This window comes from Cetorhinus maximus, chromosome 21 (genome assembly GCF_964194155.1).
Source record: "Cetorhinus maximus chromosome 21, sCetMax3.hap1.1, whole genome shotgun sequence".
Lineage (NCBI taxonomy): Eukaryota > Metazoa > Chordata > Chondrichthyes > Lamniformes > Cetorhinidae > Cetorhinus > Cetorhinus maximus.
The window spans coordinates 37,646,213-37,672,559 of record NC_135899.1 but is presented as its reverse complement, the minus strand read 5'-3'; the positions used below and the strand labels follow the sequence as shown (position 1 = coordinate 37,672,559).

Sequence of the window (26,347 nt, the reverse complement as noted above, 5' to 3'; positions counted from 1 at the left end):
CTGAAGGGCCTGTCCTCCATTTAGCCCCTGCCCCAGTTAAGATTGTAGATCTAAGGTGCTCCGCTCCATGGCCTGGTCCTCAAATCATTTCTCTCCCTCTTGAAGCTGTCTGCTTGCTTTACTACTAGATTTCTGTTTTGTCTGGTGGTGAGGGGCATTTCTTTCTGACTCGAGGTAAAATGGGACAGATTGTAAGAGACCCTCTGTGAATCTGACATCAGGTCATCAGATGGTTTTACACAGGGGCAGCGTGTGGATGAGAAATAGGTGGGGACTGAGGATAGACCCTTGGTCGGACTCCAGAGCGATGGGGGTGGGAAGATTAACCATTGCAGGAGATTCTCTGGCCAAAAGTGGGCCAAGCGATAACAGTCCCACTCACTGGACAACAGAGAAGAGTTGGAGGCGGAGGATAGTGTGGTCGGGCATGTCAAATGCTGCAGAGAGGTTTATTCTCTCTCCACAGATGTTGCCTGACCTGGGAATTTCCAGAATTTTCTGAATTTATATCAGATTTCCAGCGTTCACAGCATTTTGCTATTGTATTTGAAGAGCTGGGTGTGTGCACTTTAGGGAAGTGTAGACTCTGTGGTGATTTGATGAAGATTTAAAAATAACATGACTTCATGTGGACAAATTATTTCAATTGGATAGGTTGGGGAGAACCAAGGGTCATATTTACAAGTTGTGGGAGGGCAGAACTACAGATTTATCAATCGTTAAAAGAAGCAGGACAGGTCAACAAGGTAATTTTTAAAAATCTAACAACATCACAGGGGTCTATTTTTCAAGGAATAGAATTGAAAAGCAGAGAAGTTATGTTGAACTTGTATAGAACCTTCGTTAGCCCACACTTGGAGAGCTGTGCACAGTTCTGATCTCCAGTCTGAAAAAGGACAAAAAGGAACTGGAGAAGGTGCAAAAACATTTATAAGGATGATATTGAGAATTGAGAGATTGTAACTATCAGGAAAGACTGAACAGGTGAGCACTCTTATCCCTAGAAAAGAGAAGGCTGGGGGGCGGGGGGGGCAGGCGGGCAACATAATAGAAATCTTTAAAATGAAGAATTTGGGGGTAAATGGAGAGAAGATGTTCCCACTTGTGTGGGGGAGTCCAAAACTAGGGGCCAGAAAATATAAGATGGTCAATAATAAATCCAATGAGGAATTCAGGAGAAACTTCTTCACCAAGAGAATGATTAGAATGTGGAACTTGCTCCCGCAGGGAATGGTTGAGGTAACTAGTTTCTATGCATTTAATGGGAAGCCAGGTAAGTACATGAGGGAGAAAGGAATAGAAGGAACTGCTGATAGGGTGAGATAAAAGGCTGCATTTGTTGCCAATGATGTGCATGTGCAGTTTTAGTGTTTTACTCTGTTCTGTCATTGTGAGTGATAGAATCAGCACTGATGGTGCTGTTCAAATCATCAGGATGTGTTTTCGGTGACGTCCTTTAAGTCCAAATTGAAGTGGATTAGCCGGAGCTCCTGTCACTCATGTCACTTTTCCCAGTCGGGGCTCCAGTCAGACTCAGACCTCGGGCAGTGAGTTTGTCCGAGTGGGAGTCAGATGTTCGTTTATCAGTTGTGGGATTTTGTGGGTGAGAGAGAGATTGTTCAGCACAAGAGATTTTTTCTTTCTTGACTCATTTTCCGAATTGTGAAAATACATCTTAAACCCAGAAATTTATAACCCCTGTGCCCTGTTACAACTTCAATGTCACAAGAATTGTCGTAGAATCACTCGTATATTGAACTTTCCTTGCTGCTTCTTTAAGTGTGATGTGTGGTCCAGCAGCTCTCATTCCACTCACCTTGTCTGCTTTCATCTGTTCCAGCATGCATTATTCAGAATAGTATTTATGTCCTGTAAAATTTTCAGTTCTTCCTTGAGACAGTTTACAAACAAATCAGCCCAGATGCTGTTATTAAGACTTTCTGTTTGGTATTTTGCTTCCGACTGCTAGCAATAAAAGGCAGTTTCTCGAAGCAGAGGATGCTTCCTATGAAATGAAACTTTTCCCCTTTACAGGTGCTTCATAGTATGGACCTATCATTGATGACTTTACAGTACACCAGCATCAACGCCCTGGAGTTATCATTGAGCAGAAAATGTACTAGACTAGCCATATAAATATTGTGGCTACAAGAGCAGGACAGAGGCTAGGAATCTGGCAGCAAATAACTCACCTCCTGACTCCCCAAAGCCTGTCCACCATCTACAAGGCACAAATCAGGAGTGTGATGGAATACTCTCCACTTAACTGGATGAGTGCAGCTCCAACAACACTCAAGAAGCTCAACACCATCCAGGACAAAGCAGCCCACTTGATTGGCATCACATCCACAAACATTCACCCCACCACTGATGCACAGTAGCAGCCGTGTGTATCATCTACAAGATGCACTGCAGAAGTTCACCAAGGCTCCTTAGACAGCACCTTTCAAACCAACGATCACTACCATCTAGAAGGACAAAGGGCAGCAGACAAATGGGAACACCACCACCTGGAAGTTCCCCTCCAAGTCACGCACCATCCTGACTTGGAAATATATCGTCGTTCCTTCACTGTCACTGGGTCAAAATCCTGGGTCTCCCTCCCTAACAACACTATGGGTGTACCTACAGCACATGGACAGCTCACCACCACCTTCTCAGGGACAATAAATGCTGGCCTAGCCAGCGACACCTGTGGATGAATAAAAAAAACCCTGAGACAACATATGAGGGCTGCCTATCACTTTCTCCTGTCTCATTTTAAAAGCAGGAAATGCAATGCCATCAAACCATTATTAACAAAATAAAATGAAGATATTTATTGATATGTAAAATTTTAGACGGAAGCAGAAAAACATTGCTGGAAATTAAAGGTGGTAATATGCAAACCATAGCATTTACAGCACAGAAACAGGAGGATGGCGTATGTGCGTGGTGACATCATTGACACACACAGAGGGTATTGGCAGGCATGGCGCAGCAGAGTGACATCATTGGATTTCTGCTCACTCGCAGACCAGTGAGCATGTGCAGACGGGTATCGGCAGCCATCTTGTGTTGGCAAGAGACACAGTGGAGATAAAATAGGTCAGGAGAGCATAAGCACAGGTAGAAAGCAGATGGGCCGAATGGTCTGTTTCTGTGTTTTAAAAACTAGAATAAAAAGAAAGAATGCTTGAAATACTCAGTAGGTGTCAAGTTTAAATCCCCACCTGATCTGCTACTCAAAGTCACCTCTGTTTCACCGGTCAGTTTCCCAAGCTTCAGGAAACTCATGTTACTCCAGAAATATTTGGAGCTATTTGAATGTTAAACAATGTACATTTGTGTAAAATGGTTACTGCCCTCAAACTTTTATTTACATATGATGTAGAGGTCACGTTAATATGGGAAGCCACAGTGTACAAAGGGAATTATCTAAACATACCCCTGTTCATAAAAAAAATGCATTTTCCATCATTTTTAAGTTACTCCACAAATATTGTTCTCAAAGAAAATTATCACACAAGAACACAAAACAAATTTTTTCTTTCTAGTCTGTTACAATTTCATCTGTCCCCACACAGCACATTACACACACAATCTTTAAAGTGTTCAGGTTTTCTCATGGTACGTGTGTGAGTTGGTGCTGACTGTTCATCCGGTGTCTGCTGGTTCCTGAGGTGATGTTGTCTCTCTGGGGAATGTTGTTGCCGTGGCGAGTGTTGTTGCTGTGGTAATTGTTGCTGCTGATCCATTGCATTTATTGGGGAACAGTTGACCTCTGGGACTGATGGTCGTTCAGTTCCTTGCTCAGTTGGTGAAATCAGATCTGCCTCATCAGCTGTCTGCTATGAAGGAGCAGCTTCTCCAGTTGCACGTAGATATCTGTGGTTGTGACGATAGATCTGGTTGTTCACTTTCATCGTGTACGATCGAGGTGACAACTTCTCCACACAGGACCCAAGTTGCCAAGTGAGCTGACTTCTCTTGAGCGTGTTGAATGTTTTCACTTGACTGGCTCTCCAACTCTCAGCTCTGGCAACGATGCGGCAGCTTTATCAAAGTGAAATTTGTTTTTCTGTTGTTTCACTTTGATCTTGTCACTCACTCCCTGTTACTACTTCTGGCCTCAGTAGTTTTTTAGCTGTTGGAAGAGTAGTCTGGGTGCAGCGTGACATTAGTCACTGGACTGGACAACCTTCCATGCCTTCAGTAGGTGTGTTTCTCCACTGTAAGATTGCCTTGTACACATCTGTGCTGGGTCTAGTTGATTTTTTGATGATCCCTTTGGCAGCTTTCACCGCTGTCTCAGCCTTTCCATTTGACTGGGGATAGTGTGGAGATGATGTGTGGTGCTGAATTTCCCAATCATTCATCAAGTGTCTGAATTCTTCTCTCGTGAATTGAGGGCCATTGTCACTCATCACAATGTTAGGAATGCCATGACAACTGACGTGTGCTTTCAGGCGTTCTACAGTTTCACTGGTAGTTGTTGACGTCAGCTGGTCTAACTCCCAGTAGTCTGAATAGTAGTCGACTGTGACGAGATAATCAGTTCCAGTGAGAGTGAAGAGGTCTACTCCAAGCTTCATCCATGGTCTGTCTGGGAGGTCATGAATCATGAGCAGTTCTTTATCTTGATTAGCTTGATGTTCATTACAAACACTGCACTGGCTGATGTGGCCCTGAATCTCATTGCTCATGTTTGGCCAGTAGAGCACTTCTCTTCCGTCCCTCAGACTAGACTCGATTCCTTGATGGTTTGTGTGGATGTGCTTCAGCATCTCTTTTCTCATCTCTTTAGCGATAATGACCCAAGTCCCTTTGTACAAGATGCCATCTTGGACGATCACTTCATCTCTGTCTGCCCAATTCTCTCTTACAGCAACAGATGTGTCCTTGATGGTTTCAGGCCATCCTTTCATCACAACTTCCTGTAACATTTGAAGAGTTGTATCTCATTGTGTAGTTTGCTTGAACTGAGCAAGACGCTTGTCTGTCAGATTCAATGCCTCTGCTTTTTTATTATATTCATTCACGGGATGTGGGCTTCGCTGGCTGGGCCAGCATTTATTACCCAACCCTAGATGCCCTTGAGAAGGTGGTGGTGAGCTGCCTTCTTGAACTGCTGCAGTCCATGTGGTGTAGGGACACCCACAGTGCTGTTAAGGAGGGAATCCCAGGATTTTGACCCAGCGACAGTGAAGGAACAGTGATATATTTCCAAGTCAGGATGGTGAGTGAGTTGGAGGTCCAGGTGGTGGTGTTCCCATCTATCTGCTGCGCTTGTCCTTCGAGATGGTAGTGGTCATGGGTTTGGAAGGTGCTGTCTAAGGAACCTTGGTGAATTCCTGCAATGCATCTTGTAGATGGTACACACTGCTGTTACTAAGTGTTGGTGGTGGAGGGAGTGAATGTTTGTTGATGTGGTCCCAATCAAGAGGACTATTTTGCCCTGGATGGTGTCAAGCTTCTTGAGTGCTGTGGGAGCTGCACTCATCCAGGCAAGTGGGGAATATTCAATCACACTCCTGGCTTGTGCCTTGTAGATGCTGGACAGGCTTTGGGGAGTCAGGTGAGTTACTCGTTGCAGGATTCCTAGCCTCTGGCCTGCTCTTGTAGCCACAGTATTTATATGGCTAGTCCAGTTCAGTTTCTAGTCATTGGTAACCCCTAGAATGTTGATAGTGGGGGATTCAGTGATGGTAATGCCATTGAACATCAAAGGGCGATGGTTGGATTCTCTCTTGTTGGATACGGTCATTGTCTGTCACTTGTGTGGTGCGAATGTTAGCCACTTGTCTGCCCAAGACTGGATATTGTCCAGGTCTTGGACATGGACTGCTTCAGTATCTGAGGAGTCGTGAATGGTGCTGAACATTGTGCGATCATCAGCGAACATCCCTACTTCTGACCTTATGATGGAAGGAAGGTCATTGATGAAGCAGCTGAAGATGATTGGGCTGGGGGCAATACCCTGAGGAGCTCCTGCAGTGATGTCCTGGAGCTGAGATGACTGACCTCCAACAAATACATCTTCCTTTGTGCTAGGTATGACTTCCCATTGATTCCAGTTTTGCTAGGGTTCTTTGATGCCACACTCGATCAACTGCTGCCTTGATGTCAAGGGCAGTCACTCTCACCTCACCTCGGGAGATCAGCTCTTTTGTCCATGTTTGAACCAAGGCTTTAATGAGGTCAGGAGCTGAGTGGCCCTGGCAGAACCCAAACTGGGCGTCAGTGAGCAGGTTATTGTTAAGGAAGTGCCACTTGATAGCACTGTTGATGACCCCTTTCATTACTTTACTGATGATGGAGAGTAGATTGATGGGGCAGTAATTGTCTAGGTTGGATTTGTCCTGCTTTTTGTGGGTGATTTTCCACATAGCTGGGTAGATGCCAGTGTTGTAGCTGTACTGGAACAGCTTGGCTAGGGGCGTGGCAAGTTCTGGAGCACAAGTCTTCAGTACCAATGCCGGAATATTGTCAGGGCCCATAGCCTTTGCAGTATCCAGTGCCTTCAGCCATTTCTTGATATCACGTGGAGTGAATCGAATTGGATGAAGACTGGCATCTATGATGCTGGGGACCTCCGGAGGAGGCCAAAATGGATCATCCACTCAGCACTTATGGCTGAAGATTGTTGCAAATGCTTCAGCCTTATCTTTTGCACTGATATGCTGAGCTCCTCCATTATTGAGGATGAGGATATTTGTGGAGCCTCCTCCTCCAGTGAGTTGTTTAATTGTCCACCACCATTCATGACTTGATGTGGCAGGACCTCAGAGCTTAGATCTGATCTGTTGGCTGTGGGATCACTTTGCTCTCTCACTTGCTACTTATGCTGTTTGGCAAGCAAGTAGTCCTGTGTTATAGCTTTGCCAGGTTGCCGCCTCATTTTTAGGTATGCCTGGTGCTACTCCTGGCATGCCCTCCTGCACTCTTCATTGAACCAGGGTTGATCCCCTGCCTTGATGGTAATGGTAGAGTGGGGGATATGCCGGGCCATGAGGCTACAGATTGTGTTCAATTCTGCTGCTGCTGATGGTCCACAGCGCCTCATGGATGCCCAGTCTTGAAAAGCTAGATCTGTTCGAAATCTATCCCATTTAGCATGATGGTAGTGCCACACAACATGATGGAAAATATCCTCAATGTGAAGGTAGGACTTTGTCTCCACAACAAATGTGTGGTGGTCATTCCTACTGTCATGGACAGATGCATCTGTGGCAGGCAGGTTATTGAGGATGAGGTCAAGAATGTTTTTCCCTCTTGTAGGTTCCCTCACCACCAGCTGCAGACCCAGTCTAGTAGCTATGTCCTTTAGGGCTTGGCCAGCTCGGTCAGTAGTGGTGCTACCGAGCCACTCTTAGTGATGGACATTGAAGTCCCCCACTCAGAGTACATTCTGCGCCCTTGCCAGCCTCAGTGCTTCATGGGGTCCAGAGTCGATGTTATGGACTCCCAGTGCAACTCTCTCCCGATGGCATACCACTGTGCTGCCATCTCTGCTGGGCCTGTCCTGCTGGTGGGACAGGACATATCCAGGGATGGTGATGGTGGTGTCTGGGACATTATCTGCAAGGTATGATTCCATGTCTGTTGCTTGTGAGCCTCCTTGATAGCTCTCCCAATTTTGGCACTAGCCCCAAGATGTTGGTAAGGAGAACTTTACAGAGTTCACAGGGCTGAGATTGCTGTTGTCGTTTCCAGGTCGATGCCGGGTGGTCCATCTGGCTTCATTCCTTTTTGGTGACTTTGTAGGGGTTTGTTACAACTGAGTGGCTTGCTAGGCCATTTCAGAGGGTATTTAAGAGTCAACCACATTGGTGTGGGTCTGGAGTCACATGTAGGCCAGGCCAGGTAATGACAACAGATTTCCTTCCCTAAAGGGCGCTCGTGAACCACATGGGTTTTTACAACAATGGTTGCATGGTCATAATTAGACTTTTAATTCCAGATTTTTGTTGAATTCAAATTCCACCATTCGATCCCGGGTCCCCAGAGCATTACCCTGGGTCTCTGGATTACTAGTCCATCGTATTTGATGGCATTGTTGATAACTTCCAGAACATGTCATGCTGTTGCTTCTTGTTGAATCTGGAAGATTTCACACTCTGTACCAGCATCATCAACTTCCTTCAGAGAGAGTGCAGCTCTCAACAACATGTTGGTGATGTCCATCTGCTTCCCTTGTTTATACTTCACTTGCAAATGATATCTCTGCAAATGAAGTAACAACCTTTGCAATCGCTTTGGAGCAGGGAGAAGCAGTTTGAGAAAGATGTTTTGAAGTGACTTGTGATCAGACTCTACCAGCACTTTTTCTCTCCCAAACAGTTACTGGTTGAAATGCTCACAAGCAAAAACAATAGCCAGGCTCTCTTTCTCAATCTGTGTATACCGTCGTTCAGTTTGTGTTAATGATTGTCCTTGCTGCATGAGGGTTGCTCCAAGTCCTGTTTCACTGCAGGGTGACTTCATCATTGACATCATCATACCTCAGCACTGGGGTTGTCGTCACTAGTTGTTTGATGTGAGTGAAAGCTGCTCCTTGTTCTGTGTCCCAATACCACTGAACATCCATTGCAGTGAGCTTGTGTAGAGATTCACACTCTGATGACAGATGACAGAAAAACTTGGTTAAAGAGATTCTGTGTGGGTTCACTGATGTTCCAGGAGGTCCAACAACTCCAGGTCCAATATTTGGGGTGGGGGGAGTTGGTTCCTGGTTTCTGGAGGTTCGGCCAGGGAGGGAAATAGTGTTTGGGGGAGGAGATAGTGGTTGGTGAGGGAAGACAGATCACTGATTGTTTGATGGGGGGAGGGTGTGGTTTATACAGGTAGTATGGAACAAACATTCCTTCTTCTCCTGGCTCACAAGCAGTGCTGTAAAGATAATAACCTCATGGATTCAATTCCTCTCATCCCTTGGCCAATCCTTTGGCTTAGGAAACACGGACAATCTTTCCTGTCAAGCAATCAGAGGGGACTCCCAGCCAGCCCAGGGAAAGTTCCCTGATGGCGGGAATACGTTAGGGAGCCAGCCCAAGGAGGATTCCACCCCCCGCCCCTGCAATATTCCCAGCATCCCCACCTCCAATCCCGCTAACACCAGGCCAGTAAAATTCAGCCCAAGGTGTCAGCCTCCTGGCCGAGCTCAGCTCCACCCCTTGGACTTGAGTTGTTGCCTTTGTGACCAAAGCTGAGGCCAGGCCTCAATGGGAGCCCCTCCCTGCTGCTGTGTTCTTGGAGCTCTGAGAGACGACATGACTGAACTTCACACAGCCTGCTGGGAATGAAGGAAATGGCCTCTTGGTCATGATATGGATGACAACTCATTAACATGTCATTCTAAGTTATAAATATGTAAATAGGAGGGTTTGACATTGGAAGTTCCTCCAAACACCGTTGTCCCTTTCTAGCCACAGGTTTCTGGTGTTCTCCTGCTGGATGAAACATGAGAATGCAGCCAATTTCATTCCTTTTGAGTTACAAACACCTTTTGTTTCCAATATTCTCCTGCGATCAGCCCCTGTCCACTCCCATCCTACTTTGTCATTTCCTGTGGTTCCAGTTGGAATATTGTAAATATTGGGATTTCCCACCTTTGACCTCTTCAATTTCTTTTTATTTCAGCTCATCTTCAAACAGCTGGACTATCCGACAGATGTTGTGTATTTCCTGACAGCACATTTCCAGGAGTGTACAAGAGACAAGAGAGTGACAGTAAAGAGGTAGGACACGTCCACTCACACTCAGCACCGTCCATCTTGTCCACACCTCTTGCTGTGCTGTTCAGATGGGGAAATGCTGGATTTCTCAACCAGAACTCGATGGAGACACAAGGGGCAACTCCTGGTCCCTTCAGTCACCATTCCAGTAAATGCTGAGCCTGATGAGGGAGCCGAGGCCCTGTCCCTCTGAAGTACTTTGATGACATTTCCATAGCCATGGAAACCTTCATCTGACTGATGGAGAATCCAGTCTCTGGCACTTCATGAGTGGGAGGACGATGCCCTCGAATGGACCAACACTGCCCTTGTGCCTGTTTCTCTCACCAGCAGCAGGACATCCCTTTCCCATCTCCTGGATCAAAAACCAGGCTGACCTTCCTGATTCCTGGGATTCCTTTCCAGACTTCCCTGCGGTTGTTGTGAAGCCAGGTGTAGGCTTCAGACCCAGTGGAAGCAGAGTGGGATTGAAGAAGAGGGCAATTTGTTGGAACAAACTTCAGGAACTGAGGAATAAGGTGAATGTGGGGAATTTTGGGAGGTTTGTTCAGTGAAATATCTGAGAGAATCTTTGGGTTCTTGAGGAAATACACATCCTAGAGGCAGTGATCTTAGTCCCATTGCACGAGGGAGGATTTGATGACAAGCTGTTGGACAGACACTTTCTGCTGCTCATTAAGGTGGTGGGGGGAGGGGCATGGGGGAGGGGTTGCAGGGTGGGAAATCAATGGTTTGAGTGTGGGGGAAGGGAATTAGTGATGGGGTGGGGGGAAGGAAGGGGGTTCGAAAAGAAGGGGAAGGGTTCGTGAGGGGAAGGGGAAGCGGGAAGAGCCAAGCACTCCTTGCCGTGTGTCGGGCCCCCGTGCGGAGAGCTGGGTCCCTGTGCGGAGATCTGGGCTCCCATTCAGAGTGCTGGGCACTGTGCAGTGAGCCAGGCCCCCGACTGCGAGTCAGACCCCCGTGCTGCGTTCCAGGACTCCATGCTGAACGCCAGCCACTCATGCTGTCAGCTGGACCAGTCCTCCAGCACGGACCTCCGTGCCGGGCCTCCATGCTGAGTGCCGGGCCTATGAGCTGTCAGCCCGTGCAGGGCTGCATCCCTGTGCTGCGAGTTTCACCCGCCCCTCAGTGCAAAGTGCCGAATAGGACCCTGTGCTGCATTACGGGCCGCCAGACTGGGGTCTCCGTACTGCAAGCTGGGCCCTCAAACTGCGAGCCAACCAGGCCCCTGTGCTGTGAGCCTGAAGTTTTCCCTCTTGAATCAGTCTTACATTGAATGGGTTTCACAACCCTTACAGTCAAGTCATCGTGAGGATCACAGCCCAGATAGCAGCAGCCGTCAGAAGCTGCTATCCCACTCCGCCAATGTGTTTGTCTTCCAGGAAAAAGACAAGTGAACACAAATGTCCACAACATCCTGCAAGAGAGCGAGGACACAGTTGGAGATTGAAGACTCGGGGGACAGTGACTTGGGGGGAGGGGGGGGGGGAAGCGTAGGAGTTGGACCGAAACGGTGCACAGTACAGGAGGTTTACAGAGCTTGGAAAATGTAATGTAAATAGTTTAATAAAAGAATGTAAGATTCAAGATTATACTTGTGGAGAGATGTAGAGTAATGGGTTAATGGTTGTGTTAATGAGACCATGATGATATTAATGATGTAACTGTGACATCAATAGTCAAATGACTAAGAGGGTCCAAGAGAGCTCGGTGCAGAATAGTCTGTATCCTGAATACCAGGTGCTTACCCTGAGGTCTTTGTTAATGGTCCTTAATAAACTGTTTGAAGTTAAACTACACCGACTATCTCAAGTCTGTCAAAGGGAAGCAAAGCTTCACCAAGGTACGGTAAGACCAGAAAGTACGGGAACAGTAAAACCTCACTAAAGCTTGGCAATAACATCAAAACAACCCCCTCTCCTCCATTGCTGAAGGGGCTGACTCCTCAGTTACAGACTGTTCCACAGTGAGTGCCAGTCTGCTATTCCCCTGTGTGGGGATCAGATGAAGGTCCTTTTTCCTCACTTCACTGTCAGACACTCTCTGTTCCCTCAGAATCTTTTAAGTTTCAGTACCATCACCTCTCAATTTTCCGAACTCCATTGAGCATAGGCCCAACCTGCTCAACCTTTCCTCTTCAGACAACCTAGTAAATCTTCCCTGAACTGCCTCCAATGCAAGTATGTTCCTTCTTAAGTAAAGAAACCAAAACTGCAAACAGAGAAGCTAAGCTAACATTGAAACTAGACTATCAGCCGTGAGCCTACAATAAAACACCTACTGACGGGTGGTTACTGATGACAGCTACAGTTCCCACAATCCCCTGCGTCCCAGAAACCGCTCTATCATTTTCTCCAGTCGCTGGGAGGACGCATGCTCCCCAGGCGGCTCTGATTCAGCCTCTGAGAGCCGCACTCGCTGTTGCTGAGGCTGCGATCGGCCCCGCTCAGCTTCCGGGAGCCGCACACAATGCGCATGCCCTGCGCGGACAGGCGGACACCCGGAAGTAGGGGGGGAGGAGAAGAGAAACGGCCGACCTGCGCCTGCGCAGTTCGCCTCTTCAGATGGAGATCTGTATTCCCTCACGCCATGCTTCCTAGGTAGCATCGTCCACCATTATCCCACGTTGAAATAACTTAGAAACCGGCCATTCGGCGCTTAAAACCACAAGTTATTTCAGAGGCTGCTGCAATAGAAGATCATTTGTCTGGGTGAATAAATTTTAAAAAGCGTCTCTTCAAACCTGCTTCTCTAACTTGTGACCCTCTGCTGGCGGATGTGTGCTATTCGATGAGAGAGAGAGCAGCATCACAGCATCAATCAATGAAAAATCACAAGGAATACAAACACCCCGTTTTAAAAGTCATAACGTCGCTCTGTTCAGAATCTGCTGCCACTCCAACAGGTCAATTCTTCCCAAGTATTGCAGTACATGCTTGAATCTCCATGAGGGAAAAGGCTGCATTGAGACGGAGTCTTCCGTGCTTTCCTGCTGTTTCTCCCTTCACATAGATGTTGCCAGACCCTCTGAGAATCTGTCTCAGTTTCTGTTTTCATTTCACTCCCAGAGTTTGGGATGTTTTCTTGTCCTTCCACCTGTGTGACTGTACTTGTGAGTCTGTACTTTGCAAAGTTGAAAATTGGGATGCAGTTTTGAAAATCTCGTAGCTGCATTCGATGAAGCGTGAAGATTGAGTAGGTGGGAGAAATTAATTAGTCATTACATAACGGTTGAATGCGTTTGAAGAAAAGCTTTCTCATACAAGCGCCTTTGCAGCGCTTATAACAATCTGAATTATTAACTTTTTTATTTGTAAATCAAGGGAAAGCACGAATGCAGTCCCCCACTACCACAAATTTTGCAGTGGAGTGTCCCGCATTTGGGGACATCACAGGCGTCAGCACACCTGGAGTGCAATGGGAGAGCCTCGACCTTATTTTTGGGAAAAATATACTTTATTCATAAAATATCTGAAAGAACATTACATTTCTAAATGGCCATCACAAAAAGTGCAATCATACTTAATTTTCCCATATAGATCATAAGTTGCTTCAATACAATCAATGAACATTACAGACATTTCAACATAGTTATTACTGTCATACAATGCAATAGTATTCAAGCACTCTTTCAGTCTTCTCCTACATATTGATAGATAACTAAAAACAAAAAACTACTGCGGATGCTGGAAATCCAAAACAAAAACAGAATTACCTGGAAAAACTCAGCAGGTCTGGCAGCAGTTCTGTTGAAGGGTCGTGAGGACTCGAAACGTCGACTCTTTTCTTCTCCACCGATGCTGCCAGACCTGCTGAGTTTTTCCAGGTAATTCTGTTTTTGTTATTGATAGATGACACCAGCTGTTGTTGCTAATATCCTGAAAACTTCAATCAAATCACCAGTAGACATTCTAAACCCCAGGGAATACAGCCCGAGCTGAAAGTGTGAATCTTGTTCCATTATCTAAAGTTTCAGATCCTTCTCCAACGTTTATCCCTGACAAGGTGAACAAGGGATTAGATAAGCATATGGTTCAAACCAATCCCACCTATCCCATGCAGGGTTGCTATATGAACTGTTCTATCTCTATATTAAAAACAATGTAAAAACAAATTGAGATTTTTCTGCTCCTTTGCCTTTTCACCTGAGGAGTCAGCCTGAGAGGTGAGGGAGCAGCGACACTGACTGGACAATATTCATACTGCAGGCAGCATTCACTGCCTTTTAAGGGCGGTTCATTTCCTTTTAAGGGCAAGATGCAGATAAGGGCAGAAGGCTCTCTATCAATGCAGCCTTTTCTCTAGAAAAATAATTAATTAAATGGAATAGAGATGGCTGGACAGGCAATGTGTTGCAGCTGTAGGAGCTGGTGGACACCAGTGCGATCCAAGGTGAGCACATCTGCAGCAAGTGTTGGCTGCTCGAGGAACTTCGGCTCAGAGTTGATGAGCTGGAGTCCGAGTTGCAGACACTGCAACACATCAGGCAGGGGGAGAGTTACCTGGACACTGTTTCAGGAGAAGGCCTTTGACAGAATATCGCACACCTACATGGTGGATGTGCTCTCCAAAATGGGGTTTGGGGAGGGAATTCGAAATTGGATCCAACTGCTCTACACTAACATCAGTAGCGCAGTCTCAATCAATGGGTGGGAAACAGATAGCTTTCCGATTAAATCTGGAGTCAGGCAGGGCTGTCCTCTCTCGCCTGTTCTTTTCGTGTGTTGCATAAAACCCTTTGCTGAGTCCATCAGGAAGGATCCGGGCATAAGAGGAGTGATGATCCCAGGCAGTGGAGGCACTCAGGTCAAAGCCTCCCTGTACATGGATGATGTCGCCGTCTTCTGCTCGGATCCGCTGTCGGTGTGCAGACTGATCCACATCTGCGACCAGTTCGAACTGGCCTTGGGAGCCAAGGTAAACCGTGGGAAGAGCAAGGCCATGTTCTTTGGGAACTGGGCTGACCGACCCTTTGTCCCCTTCGCTGTCAGGGCTGACGGCCTGAAGGTGCTGGTGATATGGTTCGGAGGGACCAGGGCATGCGTTAGAAACTGGAAGGAGCGAGTGTTTATGATGAAAAGGAAACTGGGCATGTGGGAGCGACGCTCCCTCTCCATTGCGGGTAAGAACCTGGTCATCAGGTGTGAGGCACTCTCGCTGTTGCTGTACGTTTCGCAGGTCTGGTCCATTCCACACTCCTGTGTGGTGGCGATCACTCGAGCCATCTTCCGCTTTATCTGGAGGTTAAAAATGGATCGTGTCCGCAGGGACGCGATGTACAAGCCTCTAGATAAAGGGGGAAAAAACGTGCCCAACATCACCCTCGTACTGATGGCCACCTTTGTGTGTGGCTGCATCAAGCGGTGTGTAGACCCTCAGTACGCAAACACCAAGTGTCACTACGTGCTGAGGTTCTACCTGTCCCCGGTGTTGCGAAGGATGGGTCTGGCCACGCTGCAGCGGAACGCTCCAAGTAGTTGGACCGTGCCGTACCACCTGTCCCTCTTGAAAAAATGTATGCAGAGAAACACCTTCGACCACAAGTCCATCAGGCAGTGGTCGGCACGTAACGTCTTAGAGGCCCAGAGGGAAAAGGAGAGGGTGGATCCTGTGGGATGGTACCCCGAGCAGACTGTCAAAGTCATTTGGCAGAATGCCTCATCGCCAGAACTTTCCAACAAGCACCAAGACGTAGCTTGGCTGGTGGTGAGAAAGGCCCTACCCGTCAGATCCTTCCTACACGCCAGGTGTCTCACCCCCTTGGCACGTTGCCCTCGAGGTGGCTGTGGTGGGGAAGAGACCGTTGTTCACCTCCTTGTAGATTGTGCCTTTGCAAAGAAGGTCTGGAGAGAGATGCAGTGGTTGCTGTCGAGGTTCATCCCGAGCAGTTCTGTGACACAGGACTCTGTGCTCTACGGGCTGTTCCCAGGGACACACACCGAGACAAACATCAACTGCAGCTGGAGGATCATCAACTCGGTGAAAGATGCTCTTTGGTCTGCCCGAAACTTGTTGGTCTTCCAGTGCAAAGAGTTGTCCCCGACCGAGTGTTGCAGACTGGCACATTCCAAAGTCCAAGACTACATGCTGAGGGACGCACTAAAGCTTGGGGCAGCTGCCGCAAAGGCGCAATGGGGAAGGGTCGCTGTCTAAGACCTTTCTGCCACAGTACACCAAGGGACTGGGAACTGTTTAAATCCCCTCGGGCTGTTCAGCTCAAAATGAATGTCTGCCAATGAATGTAATATTGTTTGTACTGATGCACCTGGTGATACATGTTGTAAAAGTTGAACCTGATTGTACCTTTGTAATGGTGTTTTTGAAATGGTTTGGAATGTGGTTGAAGATATTTTATGAATAAAGTATATTTTCGCAAAAAAAAAAGACACTGTTTCAGGAGATAGTCACACCCCTTAAATTAATTACATCAAATTTGGTCCGTGGTCAGGGACAAGGAGGGTGTGACTGAAGCAGGTATGGGGATTCAGAATTTAGCTTTGGAGGAGCCTTAACCAGTGCCATTGTCCAATAGGTACGAGGTTCTTGCTCCCGGTGTGGACGAGGGCGCAGACTGCAGGGTCGATGAGCGAACTGACCACAGCACCATGGTACAGAGCGCCATTCAAGTGGGGGGGAGAAAAGAGATATTTAGTAGTAATAGGGGATAGCTAGGGGAATAGATGCTGTTCTCTGCAGCAAAGGCAGAGAGTCATAAAGCCTCTGTTGCCTACCTGGTGCCAAGGTTAAGGACATCTCTTCTGAGCTGGAGAGGAACTTGGAGTGGGAGGAGAAGGATCGGATTGTTGTGGTCCACGTAGGTACCAGCGTCATAGGTAGAACTAGGAAAGAGGTTCCGCTGAGGGACTAAGAGCAGCTTGGGGCTAAATTAAAATGCAGAATCACAAAGGTAATAATCTCCGTATTACTACCTGAACCACATGCAAATTGGTGTAGGGTATATAAGACTAGAGAGGTAAATGTGTGGCTCAGAGACTGGTGTGGGAGAAATGGGTTCAGATTCATGGCGCACTCGCACCAGCAACTGGGGAAGGAGAAAGCTGTTCCATTGAAATTGGCTTCTTTTGAACCATGCTGTGTCCTGGTGAATTGTATAACTAGGGTTGTAGATAGGAACTTAAACTAATTAGTCAGTGGGTGGGGTTCAATTGAAGGGAGGTTTAAAAGATCAAAAAGAGAGAGCAGAAGTGCAGGGTAGTGAAGAGACGACCAATAATCAAAGTGTCACAGGAAGGGGCAGAAAATATAAGCAGAAGAGTGCAGCAGAAATCAGAACCAGAATGAGCAATAATGGTAAAAGCAAAGTTTAGGGCTCTTTATCTGAATGCACACAGCACTTGTAACAAGATAGATGAGTTGACAGCAGAAATAGAAATAAACGAATATGACTTGATAGCTGTTACAGAGATGTGGTTGCAAGGTGACCAAGACTGGGAACTCAATATTCAAGGGTTTTCGAAGTTCCAGAAAAATAGTCAAAATGGAAAAGGAGGTGGGGTAGCTTTGTTAATAAAGGAAGGTAACAGTGCGATAGTAAGTAGTGATGTAGGTGCAATATATCATGATGTGGAAATAGTTTGTGCGGAAATAAGGAATAGCAAGGGGAAGAGGTCATGGTGGAGAGCCGTCTACAGGCCCCTGAAGAGTTGCCTCACTGTAGGACAAAGTATAAATCGAGAAATAATGGAGGTGTATAAGGAGGGTGCTACAATATTCATGGGTGATTTTAATCTGCATATTGACTGGACAAATCAGGCTGGTAGGGGTAACATGGAAGACAAATTTGTAGAGTGCATCTGGGATTGTTTCTTAGAGCAATACGTTGCTATTTTAGATCTAGTAATGTGTAATGAGGTGGGATTAATAAGAGATATCATAGTTAAGGATCCTTTAGGGGTTAGCGATCACAATATGGTAGAATTTCAAATACAGTTTGAGGCCAAGCAACTCGGGTCTGAAACCAGTGTCCTCAACTTAAATAAGGGGAATTACAGAGGTATGAATAAAGAGTTGTCGAAAGCAGGCTGGGAAAATAGGCTAAGGGGAAGGTTAGTGGATGAGCAGTGGCAGATATTTAAGCAGATATTTCATAACGCTCAGCAAAAATTTATCTCGATCAAAAAGAAGGACTTGATGAGAAGAATGAACCACCCGTGGTTGACAAAGGCGGTCAAGGAGAGTTTCCAATCAAAATCTAATGCATACAAAGTGGCGAAAACTAGAGGTAGGCCAGAGGATTGGGATTTTTTTTAGGAAACAGCAATGAGTGAATAAAAAGCTAATAAAGAGGGAGAAAATTGATTGTGAAAGTAAATTGGCAAGAAATATAAAAACAATCAGAAACAAAACAGCCTGTAAATCAGAAGGTAAATGCTTCCAATAAACACACTCAATATCCAACACACAGCTCCAGGCAAACAGTTCAGCACAAAGCACCGAGTAAACAGCTCTCTCAGCTGGATGTTCTCACACAGCATAAGGGGCATTTCCACAGCTGATTCCCCACAGGATAGTCAGGCTGCCTGAAGATTAGTGTGGATATTATGTGATGTAATTATTATAAATTGTGTTCGTTCACTCACCATCTCCTGAGTTGGTTTTGAGTCCCTACAGGAAGTGAAGCAGCTGTGGAAGAGGAAGGGGAGGGAATGGGCAGAGTGGGTGGGGCTCTCTGATTGACGTCTCTCACAGCCAATCCAAATATTTCTGGAGTAACCTGAGATTCCTGAAGTTTGGGAAACTGACCGGTGAAACGGAGGCGACTTTGAGCAGCAGATCAGGTGGGGATTTAAACTTGTCATTGTCCCATCTGAATAAAACCTCACTTATTGCAGCTGCTGTCTCAGTTCCCCCGGTAAATGTTTGACAGAGATTTCTAGTGTGGGAATAGCATTCTTCATCCTCGGAGGCCTTCAAACTGACAACATCAGTGTGGGATGTGTAGCCTCGGATGTGTTTGACAGCAGATCAGAAGAGGAAGACCTACAGCATCCAAGGCAGCGATAATGTGCAGTGGTGTGATCAGCACAGAGAGGGGACACAGGAGAGATTAACAAAGAGATGGGGAGGAGATTGATCCATGGTTCAGCGACTGACTAACTTGTGTAACCTGTATTTGGGAGTAACTGTGATTTGGAGATTGACCCGATGTCTGCTGCAGTGACTTGGGCAGTGATCCCTCACTCCTCGCCAGATTTCTCTACCAGCCTCTCGCCCTGATGCCACCTCTCACTGTGCCCCTCACCCCTCCCCGACCCCACGTGCCTTTCCAGGATTTGGGAGGTGACAACACGTTCAAAGACTTTGGAGAGGAAAGGGAAGTTGGGGATGGGACAGTAGGTTGCAAGGGCAGGGGGGTCAATGGTTGGTTTTTTTGAGGAGGGGGTGATAACAGCAAGTTTAAAAGAGAGAAGGACAACATCTGAAGAGAGGGAACCGTGAACAATACCAACTAACATGGGGACCAGGAGGGGAAGTTGAGTGATCAGCAGTTTAGTGAGATTAGGGTCGAGGGAATAGGAGGTGGGTCTCATGGACAAGATGAGCTCAGAGAAGGCATGAGAGAAGATAAAAGAGAAACTAGAGAAAGATGTGAGTTCAGGGCGAGGGCAGGGGGAGCATTAATGGAAGTTTGTCCTGGCGGGCTAGTGGAAGGGAGGGAAGTGGCAGAGGCAGCTGATGGGATTGTTTCAATCTTATTTCCCTGAGCAGAGAGGTCAATAACCAGGGAGCAGAGATTTAAAGTAATTGATGAAAGGATTAGAGAGGTTTTGTGGAGTAATTTTTTTCACCTAGAGGCTGATGAAGGTCTGGAACTCACTGACTGAAAAGGTGATAGAGGCAGAAACCCTCATCACATTTAAAAAACACTGGGATATGAACTTGAAGGAATAACTTCTCCTCATTTAAAATGGGGATGGAATAACTTCTCCACGTTGACTCTGTCCACCAAACACTCACAGAGAAGGTGCAGCACGGGTTAGATACAGAGTCAAACTCCATCTAAACTTTCCCTGGATGTCCACTGGCAGTGGATGGGTAACCAGTTGTTCACCATAAACTTTCAAGTTTGTGTCTCTTGGACTTAAGGGAGTGGATATGAAGTTTGTACCCGGGGAAAGGGCCAGGGTGAGAGAGGGGAATGGTTTTATTGGGGCCTCGGGCATCTCAGGTGGAGGTGAGGGTGGGGTTGAGTAAATCAGGAGCTGCAGAAATGTTGTGGTGAACGGAGGCCCAAAGGCTGAGACAGTTGGGATTTGGAGAGTGCAGTTGTTAGTGAATTGGGGAATAGTTTTTTCCAGGGACGGATACAAAAGGAGGTAGAGCTGGAATGTGGGCGGAGGATGTGGATGCTGAGTAACACATGGAAGTGATCAGAGATGGCCTTCTCCGTGATTGATATGACGAGAGTAGTGAGACCGGGTGAGACAGCGAGGTCAAGGAGGTGGCCGGGAATCTGGGTTGGGGAAATCACTGAAACTTCGAGTCACGGCAAGCAAGGAAACTCCTGGAAAGACAATTGCTTCTCACATACAATCTACACTTTGCCAGAATTAATTACTGACACACAAAAAGCAAATCCTGATCCTGTCAGCTCATTACTGGAATGTTTGGAATTGATCCAATCTGGTTGTGGATGTAAAGAAAGGGCCCACAAAAAGGCATCAAATTTGGCAGCGATTACATTGAGACAAAGGGTCAAAGTTACAATCACCAAGCCCTATCTTGTTCAGGCCCAGTGGCCTAATGGATAAGGCACTGGCCTCCTAAGCCAGGAATTGTGGATTCAAGCCCTATCTGGGGCAGTGTAAAGTTTGGTCCAGAAACAAATGTTAAAGCTCCTTCTCCAGGCAGTGTGACAGTCAAGGAACTTTCTGTTTAACTTCTCAACCAACCTAGGCACTTCCTGTTCAGCCCCCTTCTCACTCTGTCACTGGCTTTCCACTGACACAAACCAAAGCAACGTTTCGCCCAAGCTGTGCACCATCCCAACACTCAGGGAACAATGTCACCTCCACTTTACAGGCAAAGACTGTCCCCTTAACTCCTGTCTTCAGTTTACCCAGCAACCCAGTTACTACTTTGAAATGTAAACTGATAATATGTAAAATTATATTGAGAGATTCATGTTAGGAAGGGTATTAAGGATGGGGTTAATATACTATTCAGCCATATCTAATTGAATGGTGGAACAGACTTGAGGAGCTGAATGGCCTCCTCCTCTTTCGATGTTCCTTAGTTTATCAGTGGATCAGGAGCAAAAGACAGCGCATTGGATTTGAGATATGGAACAGCCATCGTGGAATTAAATAGGGACCGGGATCAAGGGGCTGAATGGCCTCCACCTGTTGCTGTAAATGTGTACAACAATGTAACATCATTGGTAGGAGACAAACAATCCCATCCCTGTCCATCACCCGTGCATACACGAAATAAGGTAAATGAGCTTGTGGCGCAGATTGAAATTGGCAGGTATGATGAGGTGGGCATCACAGAGACATGGCTGCAAGGGGATCAGGACTGGGAGCTAAATATCCAAGGATATACATCCTATCGAAAAGATAGGCAGGTTGGCAGAGGGGGTGGGGTTGCTTTGTTAGTAAGAAATGAAATTAAATCGATAGCAAGAAATGACGTAGGGTCAGATGATGTAGAATCTGTGTGGGTAGAGTTGAGGAACCGCAAAGGTAAAAAAACCATAATGGGAGTTATGTACAGGCCTCCAAACAGTAGTCAGGATGTCGGGCACAAGATACACCAGGAGATAGAAAAGGCGTGTAAGAAAGGCAAGGTTACAGTGATCATGGGGGATTTCAATATGCAGGTAGACTGGGAAAATCAGGTTGGTAGTGGATCCCAAGAAAAGGAATTTGTAGAATGTCTATGAGATAGCTTTTTGGAGCAGCTTGTGGTGGAGCCCACTAGGGAACAGGCAATTCTAGATTTAGTGATGTGTAATGAGGCAGATTTGATCAGGGAGCTTAAGGTGAAGGAACCCTTAGGAGGAAGTGACCATAATATGATAGAATTTACCCTGCAATTTGAGAGGAAAAAGCTGGAATCAGATGTAACGGTATTACAGTTGAATAAAGGCAACTACAGAGGCATGAGGGAGGAGCTGGCCAGAATTGACTGGGAGATGAGCCTAGCAGGAAAGACAATGGAACAGCAATGGCAGGAGTTTTTGGGAGTAATTTGGGAGACACAGCAAAAATTCATCCCTAGGAAGAAGAAGCATACTAAAGGGAGGATGAAGCAATCATGGCTGACAAGGAAGTCAGGGACAGCATAAAAGCTAAAGAGAAAGCATACAATTCGGCGAAGAGCAGTGGGAAACCAGGGGATTGGGAAGCCTACAAAGACCAACAGAGGACAACTAAAAAAGAAATAAGGAGGGAGAAGATTAAATATGAGGGTAAACGAGCCAGTAATATAAAAGAAGATTGCAAGAGTTTTTTTAGATATATAAAGGGTAAGAGAGAGGCAAAAGTGGACATTGGGCCGTTGGAAAATGACGCTGGAGAAGTAGTAGTGGGGAACAAAGAAATGGCGGAGGAACTGAATAGGTACTTTGCATCAGTATTCACGGTGGAAGACACGAGTAACATCCCCAAAATTCAAGAGAGTCGGGGGGGCAGAGGTGAGTATGGTGGCCATTACCAAGGAGAAGGTGCTAGGAAAACTGAAAGGTCTGAAGGTGGATAAATCACATGAACCAGATGGATTACACCCCAGAGTTCTGAAGGAGATAGCTGAAGAGATAGTGGAGGCATTAGTGGTGATCTTTCAGGAATCACTGGAGTCAGGGAGGGTCCCAGAGGACTGGAAAATCGCTAATGTAACCCCTCTGTTTAAGAAGGGAGTGAGGCAAAAGACAGGAAATTACACGCCGATTAGCCTGACCTCGGTCGCTGGTAAGATTTTAGAGTCCATTATTAAGGATGAGATTTCAGAATACTTGGAAGTGCATGATAAAATAGGGCAAAGTCAGCATGGTTTCACCAAGGGGAGGTCATGCCTGAAAAATCTGTTAGAATTCTTTGAAGAGGTAACGAGTAGGTTAGACAAAGGAGAGCCAATGGATGCCATCTACTTGGACTTCCAGAAGGCCTTTGACAAGGTGCCGCACAGGAGGCTGCTCAGTAAGATAAGAGCCCATGGTGTTAGAGGCAAGGTACTAGCATGGATAGAAGATTGGCTGTCTGGCAGGAGGCAGAGAGTGGGGATAAGGGGGTCCTTTTCAGGATGGCGGCTGGTGACTAGTGGAGTTCCGCAGGGGTCAGTGTTGGGACCACAACTTTTCACTTTATACATTAATGATCTAGATGAAGGAACTGAGCTAAGTTTGCAGATGATACAAAGATAGGTGGAGGGACAGGTAGTATTGAGGAGGTGAGGAGGCTGCAGAAGGATTTGGACAGGTTAGGAGAATGGGCAAAGAAGTGGCAGATGGAATACAACGTGGGCAAGTGTGAGGTCATGCACTTTGGTAGGAAGAATAGAGGCATAGACTATTTTCTAAATGGGGAGAGAATTCAGAAATCTGGAGTGCAAAGGGACTTGGGAGTCCTAGTCCAGGATTCTCTTAAGGTTAACTTGCAGGTTGAGTCAGGTAGTTAGGAAGGCAAATGCAATGTTGGCATTTATTTTGAGAGGACTAGAATATAAAAGCAGGGATGTGCTGCTGAGGCTTTAAAAGGCTCTGGTCAGACCACATTTAGAATATTGTGAGCAATTTTGGGCCCCGTATCTCAGGAAGGATGTGCTGGCCCTGAAGAGGGTCCAGAGGAGGTTCACGAGAACGATCCCAGGAATGAAAGGCTTAACATATGAGGAACGTTTGAGGACTCTGGGTCTATACTTGATGGAGTTTTGAAGGATGAGGGGGGGATCTGATTGAAACTTACAGAATACTGAAAGGCCTGGATAGAGGGGACGTGGAGAAAATGTTTCCATTAGTAGGAGAGACTAGGACCCGAGGGCACAGCCTCAGAGTAAAGGGAAGACCTTTTAGAACAGAGATGAGGAGAAACTTCTTTAGCCAGAGAGTGGTGAATCTATGGAATTCATTGCCACAGAAGGCTGTGGAGGCCAGGTCATTGAGTGCATTTAAGACCGAGATAGATAGGTTCTTGATTGGTAAGGGGATCAAAGGTTATGGGGAGAAGGCGGGAGAATGGGGTTGAAAAACTTATCAGCCATGGTTGAATGGCGGAGCAGACTCGATGGGCCGAATGGCCTAATTTCTACTCCTATGTCTTATGGTCTTATTACCCTGTTCTCTGGGTTGTAACTGAGTTATTGTAACCTGTTATTGTATTCGAGCACAATAAGTTATTGTCAATGAAACGAAGCCCAAGCTGTTTAATCAAAGTGAAGGCACTTTAACTGGACGGGTCAAACCGTGAGATCACAGGACAAGCCTCACCCTCACACTGCACATCCCAGTGAGATCAGACATCACAATAGTTTATAAAAGGTCCCAGTTTGAGGCAGGAGACTGCACAACCAGTTTGAGTGAAGGAAAGGGAACTGCACTGACTGTGACAATGGAAATATCACTCGCTAGCTGACAGTTGGAGGTTTGTTGCTGTAGAAGGTTTGTTTTGACCTGTCATTCAAGCTTCAGAATTCAAGGTCAGTCCATGAGGACTGAGATGAGAAATGTCTTCACTGAAAGAGTTATATATCTTTGGAATTCTGTCTCCCACGGGGCTGTGGATGCTCAGCCATTGAATATATTCAAGACCAAGATTGATGGATTTCTGGATGGAATTATTCGTGTGGCTCAGATAATAAACTCAATCCCCGATGTCAATATGCAATCAACATCACTGATTATCTGGTCATTATCACATTACTGTTTGTGGGAGCTTGCTGTGCACACATTGGCTGCCATGTTTCCTACATTACAATAGTGACTACACTTCAAAAAGCACTTCATTGGCTGCAAAGTGCTTATGGACGCCCTGAGATTCTTGAAGTTGATACGTAAATGCAAGACTTTTTTTCTGAGGGAAACATGATGCTTCCAGTGAACTGGAAATTATAAACCCATTGATGGAGAAAGTAAACCAGCCCACAGTGACATTGACCAATAAATTGTATAAAGGACTCTTATTGTAGACTCCTGAGTATTTCGGTGAATAGGAACACACCATGTGACAAATCAGGTAGTTTGAGTGAAGCTAAAAAGTAAATTTATTGTGAGTTTTAAATCTATACAGAAGATTGATTAAATAGTGGGGAAACAACACACTATTCAGCTTACGTCAAACTTTGAATCAACCAAAATAATAAAGCATTTGAAAATGACTCAAGATTGTTCCTAAAAATACATGGTGAATCTTGGAAGAGTGTAAGGTGAACATATCACACCGTTATTACATCGAGGTATGATGTAGCTGAAACTTTGAGTCAGGACAAGCAAGGAAAGTTCTGGAAAGACAATTGCTTCTCACATACAATCTACGCTTTGCCAGCATTAATTACTGACACACAAAAAGCAAATCCCGATCCTGTCAGCTCATTACTGGAATGTTTGGAATTGATCCAATCTGGTTGTGGATGAAAAGAAAGGGCCGGCCCACAAAAAGGCATCAAATTTGGCAGCAATTACTTCGAGACAAAGGGTCAAAATTTCAATCACCAATCCCATCTTATTCAGCCCCAGTAGCCTAATGGATAAGGCATTGGCCTCCTAAATCAGGGATTACAGGCTCAAATCCCATCTGGGGTGGGGTAAGGTTTGGTCCAGAAGCAAATGTCACATCTCCATCTCTAGACAGTATCACAGTCAGGGAACTTTCTGTTTAACTTCTCAACCAATTTGGCCAGTTCCTGTTCAGCTCCCTTCTCACTCTGTCACTGGCTTCCCACTGACACAAAGCAATGCAATGTTTCTCCCAAGCTGTGCACCGCCCAACATTCAGGGAACAATGTCACCTCCACTTTCCAGGCAAATAACTCCTGTCTTCAGTTTACCCAACACCCCAGTTACTACATTGAAATGTAAACTGATAATATGTAAAATTATATTGAGAGATTCATGTTAGGAAGGGTATTGAGGAAAATAGAACCAAGTGGGGTGGATGGAGTTAATATACTAATCAGCCATAATTGAATGGTGGAACAGACTTGAGGGGCTGAATGGCCTCCTCCTGTTCCGATGTTCCTCAGTTTATCAGTGGATCAGGTTTCAAAAGACAGCGTATTGGATTTGAGATATGGAACAGCCATTGTGGAATTAAATAGGGACCAGGATCAAGGAGCTGAATGGCCTCCTCCTGTTGCTGTAGATGTGTGCAACAAAGTAACATCATTGGTAGGCAACTTACAATCCCATCCCTGTCCATCACCCTATTCTCTGGGTTGTAACTGAGTGGAAACCTGTTATTGCATTCGAGCATAATAAGTCATTGTCACCAAAATGAAGCCCAAGAGTTTGACTAGCTCTCTTTACTCAAAGTGAAGGCCTTTTCACTGGAGGGGTCAAACCGTGTGATTACAGGACAAGCCTCACCCTCACATTGCACATCCCAGTGAGATCAGACATCACAATAGTTTATAAATGGGCTCAGTTTGAGGCAGGAGACTGCACAACCAGTTTGTGT

General features: G+C 46.1%; 1 protein-coding gene and 1 non-coding gene across 2 annotated transcripts in view; one reads left to right on the top strand and one right to left on the bottom strand.

Moving 5' to 3' along the window:
- LOC144695195 (uncharacterized) overlaps nt 1-26,347 on the top strand; it is a 161,309-nt gene that overhangs the window by 37,879 nt on the left and 97,083 nt on the right. The gene's annotated exons all lie outside the window — the stretch shown is intronic.
- On the bottom strand, nt 13,036-13,202 carry LOC144696202 (U1 spliceosomal RNA). Its single transcript, XR_013580114.1, has one exon. It is a non-coding gene; the product is annotated as a U1 spliceosomal RNA (small nuclear RNA).